Here is a 9341-nt window from a genome sequence, read left to right as displayed (position 1 = left end):
TTCAGGATTATACCCCGAAGAAATGCACTGTAGTCTTTGGGCTACCAGAATGAACATTTCACACTAATTTCTGTATCAAAATAAATAAAGGACTTGAGAATGGTTTGAATGATGTCTCTGATCTAGGTGTTGGGTATGTAGGATCATAGGTAGGTACTCTACTGATGAGATAGATGGATACCACTAGAAGATAGTGATAAAGGACTATTTTTGGATACCAACCTAAAATTAACCCCTTATGTTTACTACAGGGTTTTGTTGAAAGGCACTTTGGGCTTCTGCGTAGGTACAGACACATGAAAAACATTCAGAAATTGACCAAAATAGAGCTAACAGTAACATGAGCTTTTAGATCTGGGCCCAGGCCCGTAGCCAGGATTTTATTGGGGGGGGGAGGGGGGGTGAACAGTGATGAACTGTGGCAGGAGGGTTGGGTGCTCCAAATTTTCCAAGTCTGCCCCTTAATAAAGTTCCAAAAAATAAGGCCAAGGGGAGGCTGCCTGGGCCCCCTTGCCCCCCTCTAAATATGGCCCTGTTTGGGCATTATTCCACAAATAATTCTGTGCTCTGCTATCATCAAATTTTCTTCCACACAGAAAATATAGACTAATTCTAGAAATGGAGTAGAAATTTGGAAAAGCTGTCATTAAATTTGTGGAACAGGGCCCTGGGCTCCAGATGGTCACACTCACCATAAATTCAAAGCAACAAAATCAACTTACTGTGTTGACTTTTACATGGGCAAAATATTTATCCTGCCACTTGCTATTGAACAAGAGACTTGCTCTAAAAACAAGAGGTACCTACAAGAACTGTTAGGGTAAGTATAGCTAGAGAAGATAAAAGCCTGTAAGATGAGGGTTGGTAAAGGGGATGAATAGTCTGCCTGTATACAGGCAAATTTGAGGCTATTCATTAGAATCAGTTTTATCATGAAATTGATGATAAAAAAAGGTGTAAGAGCTAAAAAGCAAAAAGACCTATCAGCTTCACAGCAATCATATCTAAAAACAAAAAAAAAAAAAAAAATGGCAAAGTAGAATGTAAAAATAAACCATAGGAAATCTGCCATCTAGAATAGGGGAAAATGTGGTCCGTTTCCGAAAGGAAAATACGCCTAAGGCCAGTCACTCACTATCAGGTACACCTGACAAGTACACCTGATCAGGTCCGCCTGTCAGGTCTACCTGATAGTGAGTGGCTGGCCTAAGGTTAGTAGTGAATTCTACGGTCAGAATTCTACGTATGTATATGTTCAGATTTCTTGTTTATTATGAGATTGTAGCGAAGAAGAAAAATTCTGTAGATGCCTGCAATGAAATAAATATTTATTTTTTTATATAGAAAAATAATTTTTTTTTTTTTTTTATTTAAAATTATTATTGTTTTTTTTTTAACTACGAATACGTCTCTCCTCTCCTCTCCTCTCAGTCTCTTGCTCTTTCTCTCTCCCTCTCTCTTTCTTCCCCTCTCCCTCACCCCTTAAATATAAGATTATTTGGCAGCAAGGCCATAAATACTATCCATATCCATAGGACAGAAGTTCTATATTATTTAATAATTATAAAAGGTATTATGATTTGTTAAAGCAAAGCTTTTACAAATGTCCACCCTAACTCCCTTTACCTATAGGGATTTGGATTCCCCGATTTTTTACTTTCTCACTTTCTAAAATTGAAGATACCCTGCCTCGGTGGTGTAGTGGTCAAGACGCTCGCCTGGTAAACATGAGGGCGTAGGTACAATTCCAACCGAGGTATGGAAATCCTCAATATAATTTGAAAATTTGACCACAATAATAGTAAGCTGTATTCCATTATGTGACTTTTTTTTAGTCATTATACGAAACGTGTCTCTGGGCTAGTTTGGACCGGCAGCGGGTGTGCTAGGGGGCCATTGTCCAAACATATTAGGTAAGTACCTACGAAAAACGAAATTTTACTTCAAATTCTTCAAAAGTTGTGAGGTCTTGAGAAACAGAAAATAAAATTTATATGTTCAAACTAGTCGAAAGAGAAATTTCGTATGATGACTGAAAAAATGCGTAAGGGTAATAGAAAGTAAAAAGTCTCATAATAAAACATAGCTGTAGTGCTGTAGCCTACAGCGGGAGGGGACGTTTTATGAAAAGTAAAATCCCATCCCCCTACTGTTGTCATGGGATTTTTCTCGAAAAATCTCGTCCTCAACACGCTCCCCTGTGCTAGATCCCAACAGGTTACTTCAACTTGAATTTTTAATCTAAATTTTGTGGAATTTCCGTGTAAATTCTGGTTTCTGAGCTGAAATTTGATAATTAGCTGTGAAATTCGATTATTTTTCGAACGGATCACCGTCGAATTCTCCCTGGTAAGTGAAACTTTTGTCCATTTTTATTAGATTCTAAAAAATATCTTCAAGTGTTCTCTCCCCTCCTACACCCATTCATTCATACTTGAGATGTTGTTTATGAATGAAACCGTGAGATGAATGGATGCTGTGATGAGTAATACTGGACCAGTAGAGTAGAGTCCGTATCAACTGTCAGGCTATTGTGGAGCAAGGACACTTGTTTGATTGTGGAATTCAGGATTATACCCCGAAGAAATGCACTGTAGTCTTTGGGCTACCAGAATGAACATTTCACACTAATTTCTGTATCAAAATAAATAAAGGACTTGAGAATGGTTTGAATGATGTCTCTGATCTAGGTGTTGGGTATGTAGGATCATAGGTAGGTACTCTACTGATGAGATAGATGGATACCACTAGAAGATAGTGATAAAGGACTATTTTTGGATACCAACCTAAAATTAACCCCTTATGTTTACTACAGGGTTTTGTTGAAAGGCACTTTGGGCTTCTGCGTAGGTACAGACACATGAAAAACATTCAGAAATTGACCAAAATAGAGCTAACAGTAACATGAGCTTTTAGATCTGGGCCCAGGCCCGTAGCCAGGATTTTATTGGGGGGGGGAGGGGGGGTGAACAGTGATGAACTGTGGCAGGAGGGTTGGGTGCTCCAAATTTTCCAAGTCTGCCCCTTAATAAAGTTCCAAAAAATAAGGCCAAGGGGAGGCTGCCTGGGCCCCCTTGCCCCCCTCTAAATATGGCCCTGTTTGGGCATTATTCCACAAATAATTCTGTGCTCTGCTATCATCAAATTTTCTTCCACACAGAAAATATAGACTAATTCTAGAAATGGAGTAGAAATTTGGAAAAGCTGTCATTAAATTTGTGGAACAGGGCCCTGGGCTCCAGATGGTCACACTCACCATAAATTCAAAGCAACAAAATCAACTTACTGTGTTGACTTTTACATTTACATGGGCAAAATATTTATCCTGCCACTTGCTATTGAACAAGAGACTTGCTCTAAAAACAAGAGGTACCTACAAGAACTGTTAGGGTAAAATTTGTGGAACAGGGCCCTGGGCTCCAGATGGTCACACGCACCATAAATTCAAAGCAACAAAATCAACTTACTGTGTTGACTTTTACATGGGCAAAATATTTATCCTGCCACTTGCTATTGAACAAGAGAAGAGACTTGCTCTAAAAACAAGAGGTACCTACAAGAACTGTTAGGGCTCTCTCTCTCTCTCTCTCTCTCTCTCTCTCTCGTTCGCGTGTCTAGTCCAGGGGTTCTCAGTGAAATGCTGTGATGAGAGAGAGAGAAAGAAATAGGTCTTTAGGCTAGAAACCATAGTTGTATTCAACTATTATTTCAACAGAACCCCTGATTACACTTTGAGTACACCTATCCACACATCGTTAGGGTAAGTATAGCTAGAGAAGATAAAAGCCTGTAAGATGAGGGTTGGTAAAGGGGATGAATAGTCTGCCTGTATACAGGCAAATTTGAGGCTATTCATTAGAATCAGTTTTATCATGAAATTGATGATTCCACACATCCTAATCCTTTGGGATGGAGGGAGAGAGGAAGAGGGAGGGTGGGAGAGAGAGAAAAAGATAGTGATTGAGGCTAGAAACCACAATCGTATTTTCTATTCAACTATACGTACTTCATATTCCAACAAAACCACACTTGCTGATTTACCGATTCAATTCTCCTGATCAAGTACATACTTTTAATCACACATTTAGTGCCCTGCTCTGAGTACCCCTGTCCACAGTGCTCACAAATCCTTTGGGAATCCCTGGCCTAGAAAATATTGCCTGTAAAACTTAGGTACGTGTGTGTTACAAACTTATGTATTTGATTATTAGATGAAATTATGGGACATAACATTAGGTGATACCTCTGTACTACTTTGCAGTCTGTATAGAGTGTATAGGCCATAACGTAAACATACATTATGAGAGGCAGAAAATACTGAGATTTATACATATGACATTTTACATTGGTACTTATGTGTTACATATTATGTACTGAAGTTATAATGAGTAGATATGCACTTATATTGCAAATTACATACTAGCATTATTTGCTACTTACTCGGGTGGATTATGGTTATGGGTTATGGGCACATTCGCACATTAAATTTAGATAATGTAAATCCCCGAAAAAATATTCTATGTATATATAAGAACATAAATACATAGGGTAAGTGTACCATTTATTCGCCCACTTAAAAAACGTACCATTTATTGGCCCACCTGCCCACATTTATTTTTCTAATTTTTGTTTTTATGACTACAATTTTTGAATAGCACTGGTTCGATAGCAGTCTTTAAGCCCTTTCTTTTGATGAAATTGGATCTTGAAAAAAATTTGTCCAAACCGTCAGAATTATACGAGTATGTGGAGTATGAGCTCAGTGGTTGGGTGGAAGAGCTCAATCTTGAGAATCCTGCCACTCTAAATAAAGCAAAAAAGTCACTATGTCACCAATCTCTTACCAGTTATTAGAGAACCTTGGACCTTGGTTACATTGTAACAATACCTGCTACCTGCAACAGTGAACGTTGTATGTTTAACCGGTTCATATGGCGAGCAACAGTTGGTAAGCGATGAACCCGATGAAGAAGAAAGAGTGATAGACGATACCTTGGTGTAATGGGGAGACTGACTCCTGACTCCTGACAGTAAACGACAAGTTGAGATAGGAAAGACAAGACGGAAGGAGAGTCGTCTTCTTCTTCTTCTTCTTCTTCTTCTTCTTCTTCTTCTTCTTCTTCTTCTTCTTCTTCTTCTTCTTCTTCTTCTTGTAATTCACCCTAAATTACTTATTAAGAAATTTTAACTGTGTTAAACATAAATGCTTGTTACAAAATATTGTTCTTCACTTAGTACACTATGCCAAGGCCAGCACGACGCAATGATTTTCCATTTGATTTGTACATTTGCCCTACGATACCTCTTGATTATCATGTAGTCTGCCCACGAAAATGAGGTGACATTCTCACAACAACATCTCGAGAGCCCTTCTTAATGTTTTGTCACTCGAATATTAAAATCTTTCCTCTTGTCTTTCTTCTTGGAATAAAAAACAAAAGGCAACCAACATTTGCAATACAAAGTTCAGCCTTAAACAGTTTCAACCCTTTGCAAAACCCACCTGTTTTCACCCTTCTATCTTTTAGCATATTTCATATGTCAAGGGGTCGGTCTACTACATCGCGCACAGTCTAAATAAAGTTCATAACATGAAAACAACCTTATCTCAAAATATTTATACAAGGGTAGATGAGCCCCAAGATCCAACTGCCAACAGAATGATAGCTCATCTACCCTTGTATAAATATTTTGAGATAAGGTTGTTTTCATGTTATGAACTTTATTTAGACTGTCAAAGTAGGAGATGTAGTTATTTAATAGTTCAACAACAGTTTATTAAGGATTAAAATCAACTCCGTTTGAGAATTTGGAGTTTCCATCATTCCATTTGATGCATCTCTTAACTCAGCAGTCTTTTTGTGAACATTTTGATACAGTGGTTGTCAAGTGTGCCAAAAGAACGTCTTATAGCAACGTTGAACAGAATGTTAGAAGTTTCCAAAGTTCCATTCTTATCAAAAGCACTTTTGAAGCATCCAAATTCCACTGCTGATGATGTTCAATTGGGGCCTGCCTGCACATACTCACATGTTAAGTGTCCATCACCCATAATCACCAAAATTCCAAGTTTCTTTTATTTTCAAATTTCATGATTTATTCGGTGGTGTAAGTAAAAAGAATAAATTAATATTATGTGTTAGAAGTTTCCAAAGTTCCATTCTTATCAAAAGCACTTTTGAAGCATCCAAATTCCACTGCTGATGATGTTCAATTGGGGCCTGCACATACTGACATGTTAAGTGTCCATCACCCATAATCACCAATATTCCAAGTTTCTTTTGTTTTCAAATTTCATGATTTATTCGGTGGTGTAAGTAAAAAGAATAAATTAATATTATGAACACCATTGTTAGGATTTGTTGATAAGGTAAGTGAAGTAAGTTGATTTAATACGTAAGCAGTACGGCAGGTGCACGTGTTTCCAGATCAAACTTGGAGATAATCTCGAGAGCCCTTCTTAATGTTTTGTCACTCGAATATTAAAATCTTTCCTCTTGTCTTTCTTCTTGGAATAAAAAACAAAAGGCAACCAACGTTAGTACGAATACTATGAAAAGACGTACTGAAAGAATGAAATATAGAGACTGTGTGTGAACCGTATATGAAGAGATGTAGAAAGGACATTAAGATTGTGGGATGACAGAAGAGATTGAAGAGATAAAACTTGTGGGAGATGGATGTGATAGCTGTGAGGATTGGGGGACCATTCGTCATATTTTGTGTTTTTCGTGTCCAGTAAGCACTTCTGTGTTGAAAGATGTTTTGAATCTCAATTGAGCTAGGGCTGCTACTTGATTTTTTCCCCCCTAATATTGAGCGTCATATTTTGTGTTTTTCGTGTCCAGTAAGCACTTCTGTGTTGAAAGATGTTTTGAATCTCAATTGAGCCCGGCCTGCTACTTGATTTTTTCCCTAATATTGAATTCTTCAAACAATTCATCTTGGAGTTTTGACAACATTGGTTAGGTACTTTTCTTTTAATTTTACTGAGTCCAAGTTCCAACCCAATGTTTCAATGAACTATCTGAGTAGATCAAAATATCGTAGGGCAAATGTACAAATCAAATGGAAAATCATTGCGTCGTGCTCCGAGTTAAAACGGAACTATCTTCATTGGTCCAAAAGTTAACTGCCGGAACAAAGGGACTTTTCAGTCTCATCCGGGCAGCATAAGATATATTGTATCCTTCAGCAACCTGTTCCCTATTCCTCAAGCTAATATCTACTGACTGACCCAGTGACTTCAAAAAACTCACTAATTAATCCAATTCCTCAACAATTAATCAGTCATCGACGTTCTTTTGGCACACTTGACAACCACTGTATCAAAATGTTCACAAAAAGACTGCTGAGTTAAGAGATGCATCAAATGGAATGATGAAAACCCCAAATTCTCAAACGGAGTTGATTTTAATCCTTAATAAACTGTTGTTGAACTATTAAAGAACTACATCTCCTACTTTGACAGTCTAAATAAAGTTCATAACATGAAAACAACCTTATCTCAAAATATTTATACAAGGGTAGATGAGCCCCAAGATCCAACTGCCAAAAGAATGATAAAAAACCCTCTCCGTTTTGAATTTTTGTTTTGAACTTTTGATTTATGTAAGAAGTCTGATTTGGAGTCTGGGGTTTGTTGACAGACTCGGTCTATCTTCGAACAATATCTCTGAAGACTCTAAAAGTCTAAACAATGTTGATATGAAATTCTGAAGAGAACAATGTTGAAAATTATGAAATCTGAAGAGCGTGGCAAATCTAAATAAAAAGTCAAAGGTGTGAAGGAAGACCGCAGAGTATCGCCAGTCAACACCCTTACCTCCCGGGGATGTAAGTGTCAAAACTACCCAGAACCCTTTTCAAAATTCTGAGCATACTTTGAAGCCGTGGGCTCTTTTTACTTTCGTTTTTGTTGGCTCTATGCTTTCAGGCTCTTTCTACTTTCGGTGTTGATCTCTGCTTTGAGTCTTTTTGAGGCTTGTTACTTGATCTTTAAAGTTCTGATTATTGTGATTTGAAGTTTTCAAACTTGTGGGTCTTCGGTTTTGAAAGTTTCAGAATGAAATTGCCCAAGTTTTCATCTTCTTTTTCAAGTGGGATTCGATTCGAATTCCTGAAGGGTTCATAAGATTTTCAGCCTAAACATCAGATACACAAGAATCAAGGCAAGGTTCGTTTTATTAGAGCAGTTGGTTGTTTAGGCACATCCACTGAAAACACTGTAGCCGCTTGTCTGATTTTGATTAAATTTGGCACACACGTTCAGTACTCAAGAGACATTTGCGGATTCGATTCTGGATCGGGCTGCCAGGAAAAGCTTTTTCTGGAGTGTGTTCTGTAGTTTACTGAACCTCTAGTACCTAAGTCTAGTCTAGTACAATGTGATAAAATTTCATCTCTGTGCTGCACCGATCGCCAGTACTAGCAGGGGAATGTTTTCCTTTCCATCAACTTATCGTGTATTGCGCATTGCCTACTCGTGTTTTGTGCGATGAACGAATGGAGAAAGAGAAATCATGGAGATTACCATGCCCATTGCCCGGGTATTATAAGGCTCTAATCTCGCGATAAAACTTTTCCTTTCCATCAACTTATCGTGTATTGCGCATTGCCTACTCGTGTTTTGTGCGATGAACGAATGGAGAAAGAGAAATCATGGAGACCACCATGTCCATTGCCCGGGTATTATAAGGCTCTAATCTCGCAGCGGAATTCCAAGAGCATCGTTGGTTCAGTGGTAGAATGCTCGCCTGCCACGCGGGCGACCCGGGTTCGATTCCCGGACGATGCAAGAATTTTTTGGTTCAGGTTGGATTTTTTTTTTAATCATTTTATATATTTCTTAATTAATAGACTTGAAAGAATTTCCAATTACATATCTTTTTAGTGTTGTGGCAGATTTCACCACTGTCGCAATGGATGTCGGATTTCCGGAGTCCAGCCCTCAGTAAAGGAACAAAATATGGCCTTGGCATAGTGTACTAAGTGAAGAACAATATTTGTAACAAGCATTTATGTTTAACACAGTTAAAATTTCTTAATAAGTAATTTAGGGTGATGGTAGAATGCTCGCCTGCCACGCGGGCGACCCGGGTTCGATTCCCGGACGATGCAAGAATTTTTTGGTTCAGGTTGGATTTTTTTTTAAATCATTTTATTTATTTCTCAGTTAATAGACTTGAAAGAATTTTCAATTACATATCTTTTTAGTGTTGTGGCAGATTTCACCACTGTCGCAATGGATGTCGGATTTCCGGAGTCGTCCAGCCCTCAGTAAAGGAACAAAATATGGCCTTGGGAATCTTGGGATAGTGTACTAAGTGAAGAACAATATT

The 9341-nt window shown here is 38.0% G+C and overlaps 1 non-coding gene across 1 annotated transcript; it reads left to right on the top strand.

Moving 5' to 3' along the window:
- Window positions 1-8726: 8726 nt before the first annotated feature.
- Window positions 8727-8797, top strand: Trnag-gcc. Its single transcript has one exon. It is a non-coding gene; the product is annotated as a tRNA-Gly (tRNA).
- Window positions 8798-9341: the final 544 nt, after the last annotated feature.

Source organism: Diaphorina citri, unplaced genomic scaffold (genome assembly GCF_000475195.1).
Source record: "Diaphorina citri unplaced genomic scaffold, Diaci psyllid genome assembly version 1.1 scaffold306, whole genome shotgun sequence".
In the NCBI taxonomy this organism is placed as follows: domain Eukaryota; kingdom Metazoa; phylum Arthropoda; class Insecta; order Hemiptera; family Psyllidae; genus Diaphorina; species Diaphorina citri.
The sequence above is the reverse complement of the archived record's forward strand: the minus strand, read 5'-3'. Positions and strand labels throughout refer to the sequence as shown.